Raw genomic sequence first — 7,346 nt, forward strand, 5'->3', positions numbered from 1 at the left:
AACCTTTTGTTACTGGAAATTGCTTTAACGTTTTCCTAAATGACAAAAACTAAAGAAATAGAGAAACTTCCTTTCGTTTCTGACTTGAAAAATTGTTTTCCTTCCAAATGAGTCAATTAATGCTTCTGTGAAACAAATTAGAAGGAAATTAATTGACTAGAAAGGAGGACGAAAAAGTAGAAGAGAAATTAGAATTTAAGGCTTCTTTTCCCCAATTTTCTTCTAAATATAAAATCGGACAGTACCACTGTATTTAGAGATGTTCATGGCCAGATCGGGCTCAATCAAAATTTTAGGGGCCTAAAATTTTGCCCAACCCTGGCCCAAATAAAAATGCTAAAACTCGAGCTTGGCCCGACTCGTCCATAGTAATTTTTTATATAATTTTTAAATATATATAATACATCAAAATTACTAAAAACATTAAAATAAATATTTTTCAACAAATTGAAAATAATTTTTTAAAAAATATGTATGCTTAAATATCACTAAGATATATGCAACTTAACAAGCAAATTCTTCTAAAATAATAACAAAATTAACAATAAAACAAGTGTTATACAATGTCTAAAATAGTAGCAACATGATAGTGAAATAGTAGCAAAATAGGGAGAAAAAAATTACTTTATCTTTTTGTGAATTCAAGCCGGGCCAAGTCGGGGCCAAAATTGGCTTATCTAAGACCTGACCTATTTTTTAAAAGAGTTTTATTTTTTTTGTCCAAACCCATTTTTCAAATCTATATATTTGTCTAAATCCCCCACTTTTCAAACAGGTCTATCCATATCAAGCTATGACCGTACACCTAACACAAGTTTTATTTTCTTTTAAATATAAAATAAAAAATCTTATCATGATGGTTTTTTTTAATATATAAGTTTTAAAAGTCGAATTTAATATCTAATTGTATCGATTTTATATATTATATTGTACAAAATGTATTTTATTATTGTATCATACCCCTTTTTATAAAAAACCAATTTCTGTCCTACATCAAAAATTGAGCTGAGCCTCACCCAATTTTAAATTTTCTTTTCAAACCTAAACATACATTTATCCCATATTCATCCTTGAATTTATAAATACTGATAAGCCGAATAGAGCCGTGATACATTTTTTCTTAATTCAAATCGAAAACCTAAATTACTATTAAAAAAAATAAAATAATATTTATATACTAATTATATTTAAATAAAACAAATTGTATTACTGCTGGGTTGCTTTCGAAGTAATTTCCGTTCACAGTCTTATGCCATGCAATTTTCCTCCTAGGGTGGAACTTGAAAAGTCTTCCTTACCGTGTCTATAAATTTGGGGTAAAATAATTAATATGTTTGAAGAAAGCAGGTTTCCAGTTCCATGGTTGATGCTGGGCAAAGCTAAAAATTTTATATTGGTATGAAGGTTATATTATTATTTTTTTATGATTAAAATATAATTTTACAATTTCTTTTTCTGTTATTGAGAAAAGCCGAAATTGCAATCCGTGACATAAGATGTGTTCATGCCGTCTAAGATGAGAAGGAAGGGAACAATTGAAGATCTAAACTGAATGAGAAAAAAACAAAAAGAAGCCAGAAGTTGAGGAAAAATTTGAAGGCGTTGGATGGATATGATGAGTGTGGAAAGGTAGCTCCATTAAAATTAATGGAGTGTAGTGCACTTTGTAGAAGCCCAAATTTGCCGGGCCCATACCAACAAAATAACCCAAACAATAAACCCGAAGCCCAACTACCCCAGCCCATTAACCTAAGCTCAGCATTCAGAAACCCTAATCCCACTAACCCTAGCCACCTACCCCCCACTTGCCCACTTGCCCACTTGCGCCGAACACCACCATGCCACTGTCGGCCATGGCCACCTGCAAGAAGCCAAGTAGAAATAAACAAATAGAAAATAAACATTTGTAATCGGTTATAAAAACCGAAAATCTCATCAAAAAAAGGGGGATTTTTTATTTTTTGCTATGAAAACAAAAGATTTTCTTTCAATATTAACAGATTCAATACAAGAACCATTCGAAAATATATATACTATCAGGGGCTCTAACACCAAATCGGAGAATCAAATCTAAAACCTAAGGTGACTCTTTCTTTTTTTTTTCTTTATTGTTTTGAGTTTATTTTCTACATAAAAATACTAAAAAATATTAAAACATAAAAATATATGCATTATTAAGCAAAAAAAAAAGAAAAAAAGAAAAAAAAATATTTTTTTACCTTTTCCGGCCACCGCACGCGGTGGCCGGCGCCGGCGAGCCTCCGGTGGCCATCCGGTGACCGGCCCCCCTGGCCGGATTCCCCTTTCCCCCTCCCTTCTCTCTCCCTTCTCTTCCCTCTCTCTCTTCTTTTTTTTCTTTCCCTCTCCCCAAATGATTTTTTTTGGCTATTTTAGGCCTTTATATAGCCCTCCAAAACGACGTCGTTTTGGGGGCTACACTTAAGCCTCAAAACGACGTCGTTTTGACCATTGCCCGACCCATCCGACCCGACCCGCTAGAGGATCCGCGTGTTTTCGTTTGAATGGGATATTTATGCGCGCAGTCCTTCCGCTTTTTCAAGGTTTTGCAATTAAGTCATTTTTCTTGTTTCCAATTTGGCCCCATAATTTCTTGCGCTTTTCGATTTAGTCCCCGCTAATGTGCTGTGTTTTAATGGAATGGAATAATTGTTGTTTCGGTCCCCCTATATTTTGTGCGCGCTCAAATAAGCCCATTTCTCTTTATTTCCTTTCACATTTGCCCCACAACTTTGTTTTTAATTCAATTTTAGTCCTTTTTTCGTTTATTTTTATATCTTTATTAAATATCCTTGTTATTTTTATATTATTAGTATTATTAGTATTACTATTATTATTATTATGTATTAGTATATATTTTTATTATGTACGTGTATACATATATATATATTTTCATATTTAATATTTTTATTTCATTTTTATTCTAATATTTTATTATAATTTATATATATACATGTACATATTCTTTATTTATTTTAAGTATATATTTTTTATATTTCATATTTTCTACAGGCATATATATACTTATATATTTACATATTTTAATTCATATACTTATAAATGTATGTACATACTTACGTTATTTTATTTTTATAATATACATATTTATATTTTTTTGTCTTTATGTAATATATATACATACATGCGCATGTTATTTATATATATGTAATTATGTTTTCATATTTTATAATTCTTGTACATACACATATATATATGTATAGACATACATATTTTCATTATATATATATACCTACATAGTTTTTTTTTTGTATTTTAAATCTTTTAAAATTCATACATGCATTTTTAAAACTTTTATAATTTTATTCATTTCTTTATTATTATTATTGTTTTACTTTATGTTTATCTATTTATTTATGTGTCCATTATTATTTTTTTTTAAAAATGTTTTAGTTTTTTTTATTTTGTTTATTTACTTGTTATTGTATATAATTGATTTTTTATATATTTATTTTTGTTATCTTCGCTCGTATTATTTTTACTCGCATTATCGTAATTGATATTCCGTCACATCAATTTTTACCCGAATTCGTAAAAAAGGAAAATTTTGGAAACAAAAGCAATACTCGATACTTGGGATCTTCGAGAGAATTGGGCCCTAACGTGCTGGGTTCTAATTTTCTGTTGAATCTAAATGCTCGAGAATGCTCTTTAATAAAAAAAACATAAATAAAAACTCATTATCGGGATTTCAATATGTTGTGTCCTAACGCATTGGATATGACACGTGGTTTTCTCGATATGAGGATTTTTCGAAAGTAAAGGCAATATTCCGTATTTAGAAAATTCGAGAAAATCGTGCCCTAACTTACTGAGATTCGATTTTTCTCGTTGATTTTAAGTAATCGAATATCCTTTTAAAATTAAAATAAATGAGGTTTAAATAAAAAATAAAAGGAAAGCTTACTCTCAAAAAATACAAGGTGTCGTGTCCTAACTTACTGGATGTGACATCTTGTTAATTCGAGATAAGAAGGCATTTTTCATTTTGACTTATCCAAGTAATTTTTTTTTAAAAAAATAACGCAATATAAAGAAGGACCTTATTTTTAAATTCTTTTCGAGTTTTTAATTTTCGACATAAAGACATTAAATAATCAACTAAGGTACCAATTTTGGGCGTGTCGAGGGTGCTAATCCTTCCTCGTGCGTAACCGACTCCCGAACCTTTTTTTTTCTGAATTTCGTAGACCAAAATCGTTGTTTTCATAAAATTAAATCATTTATTAAAAACAACCACTTTTTGAGGTGACCCGATCACACCTCATCAAAAAAAGGATTGGTGGCGACTCCCGTTTTCATTCTTTTTTCAAAATCCAAGTCGACCCCGTTTTCATCCAAAAAATGGTGTCAACAGCTTGGCGACTCCACTGGGGACAATAAGAGAGTCAAGCCACGTGTTGATTATTTCTTGTCTTTTTGTTGAAAGTGGAAAATTTGATTTAAATTTACGATCCTTTCATTGCATCACTTTTATTTTGAGTTATATTTTTTATCGTGTTCTGTATTTTATTTTATACCTCTGCACATTGCATTGCATGACCGCTAGTCACACCTTTTTAAGTGGGAGTGAGAAACTACGCCTTCGTGAGGTTTTCACCTCCGCATGGGATAGTGAATCGCTTCCGGGATACATCCGTACCTATGTCTTCGTGAGATTTTCATCTCCGCATGGCCATAGGGAAATGTATTCCCCTGAACTGAACTCCGTCCATATGAGCCTATAATGGGTGAGGATCGAGGAATCTGCTGGTTCAGGTACCCTTACTCTAGAACCAAACCACATATAGAGAGACCTAGGAGCCTACCCTACGTAGAGCTACTCCAAACCCGAATTGCTTTATTTGTTATTTATTCTGCACTAACGTGTTTTGTTTTTGTTTATAATTGCATTTTATTACATCATCCTAGGAAGGAGGTGTTGATTCATATTTGATTGCTAAATAGAACAGTTTGTCATAAGAAAACAAATTTTTTGATAAAGTGGATTATAACACGGTTGTCTAAATATGGTCCAAGTGAATACATGAAAGAAGGCTGATAGTCCGTGAAGAAATACAAGACTTTGCTTCATTGCCTGAAGACAGAAACTAACAAAGATTATTCGAGAGCTGTCATGTCTTGACTTTCTTAAAGGAGCTGAAAAGTATCATAGAAATAAGTGAGCAACGAGTCGCAGCCTGGATCCAGCAAAAAAGGAGTTAATATAGACATCTCTTGGAGAATTCGTCAGACTCGACCATAAGATCCAGATATGAAGAGGAAGAAAGGTGTCTTCACTTGGAATATGAGAGAAAGACCGTGTATGTAGTCCGTTTTATGTAAAGAAATTTGTTTTCTAGAAAAGTTGTTCCAATGAAATTAAATTCAGAATCAATGTCTTCCTTTCTTTTTGCATTCATGCATTTGCATTACATTACATCAAAGAAAAGAATGTGTTGATTCGAAATTCGATTCCTAAGTAGAATAGTTTGTCATAAGGAAACGAATTTCTTGATAAAGTGGATTATAGTGCGGTCACCTGAATATAGTCTGAGTAAACACGATGAGAGAAGGCTGATAGTTCACGGAGGAATACATGATGTAATTTCTAGAGATTCAAGCCAACGAAGGCATGACGAGAGAAAGCCGGAAGTCCACGAAGGAATACATGACTTGATTTAATTGCCAACGAAGATTATCCAAGAGCCGGCACTTTTTGATGAATATCATGGAGATAATCGAGCAAGAGATCGAGGCTCAGATTAAGCAGTAAGGAGCTAGCAAAGGCATCTTTTGGAGAATTTACAGGGTTTAACCATGAAGAAAATATCAACGTTTACTTGGACTATGAAGGGCAATACCACATATGTAAACTATTTTCATGTAAAAAAATTTGTCTTCTAGAAAAAATTATTCTAATAGAATTAAATTTAGAATCAACACATTCTTTTTCTTTGCATTCTTTTCATGCATTGCATCACATCATATGCATTAATAACCATTTAAAAAAAAACTTAATCGAATAAAATCATTTCAGTTAACCTGGAAAACCAACAAAGTTACGGCACCCGAGCTAAGACAAAAATTATGGACCAAAGGTTGGAGAAGCTAGAGCGACTTCAAAGAGAAATGCAAGACCAGTTGCAGGCGCAAATGAAAGAGCAAATAGAAAAGATTCAGCGTGACATGGTGCAAAAGATGGAGGAGTCCCAAAATGATCTGGTGGCTAAGATGACGCAATTATTGAAGGGAGTAGATAAGGGTAAAGGTCCTGTGATTGTAGTGAAGAAGAAAACAATGGTGAACCACTTTATCCTCCAGGTTTCACGCCTCCGCATGCGCAAGTACATACTGAGCTGCATCCGCGGAGACCCTCTGTGTCGGTTAGGCCCCAGCAGTTCCAAGGCGATGCTTCAATCCCAAAGAATTTTCAACCCGGAGCGGGCTTTAATCCCGATGATAGCCCGAATAATATTGCTGTCCCAGATCTTGATGAGATGGTTGAAAAGGACAAGGCGAAAGAGGAATTTCCAAAACAATTTGAGGAGAAATGGAAATGGATAGAAGAAAAGTTTAGGGCAATAGAAAGCATCGAAAGCTATGGAATAGATGCAAAGGATCTGAGCTTGGTTCCGGACTTGGTGCTCCCTTACAAATTTAAGATGCCGGAATTCGAGAAATACAACGGGATTAGTTGCCCAGGATCCCATATTACTATGTTTTGTAGAAGAATGACGGGGCATATTAATAATGATCAATTATTAATACATTGCTTTCAGGAAAGTCTTACGGGAGCGGCGTCAAAGTGGTACAATCAGCTGAGCCGAGCTAAAATTGCTACTTGAAGGGATTTAGCACAGGCTTTCCTGAGACAATACAATCATGTCTCAGAAATGATGCCTGACAGGATAACTCTGCAAAATTTAGAGAAGAAATCAAACGAAAGCTTCAGACAATATGCGCAGAGGTGGCGAGAGGTGGCAGTTCAGGTGCAACCACCGCTTTTGGAAAAAGAGATGACGACGCTTTTTATTAATACTTTGAAAGCCCCGTTCATCACTCACATGTTGGGAAACGCTTCAAAAAAATTTCTCGGATATAATCATGAATGGTGAAATGATTGAGCATGCCATTAAAAGTGGAAAAATAGATGGAGGAGAAAATAATAGGAGGGCACCCCCGAGGAAAAGAGAAAATGAAGTGAATAATGTGAATGCTTATGGTAGGTCAATTACCGTGAATCAACCAAAGAAAGTGGTTGCTAATCAACAGGGATCATCAAGACAAGAGTCGGGAGCTAGGCAAACTACTAAAAAGCCCCAATTCAC

General features: G+C 33.7%; 1 long non-coding RNA gene across 1 annotated transcript; it reads right to left on the reverse strand.

The window, feature by feature from the left end:
• Nucleotides 1-1,555: 1,555 nt before the first annotated feature.
• LOC121225091 (uncharacterized) lies at nt 1,556-2,257 on the reverse strand. Its single transcript, XR_005922927.1, has 2 exons — nt 2,220-2,257; nt 1,556-1,861 (listed from the first exon to the last, which is right to left on the reverse strand). It is a non-coding gene; the product is annotated as an uncharacterized lncRNA (long non-coding RNA).
• Between the last annotated feature and the right edge of the window lie 5,089 nt (nt 2,258-7,346).

Source organism: Gossypium hirsutum, chromosome D13 (genome assembly GCF_007990345.1).
Source record: "Gossypium hirsutum isolate 1008001.06 chromosome D13, Gossypium_hirsutum_v2.1, whole genome shotgun sequence".
Classification (NCBI taxonomy): domain Eukaryota; kingdom Viridiplantae; phylum Streptophyta; class Magnoliopsida; order Malvales; family Malvaceae; genus Gossypium; species Gossypium hirsutum.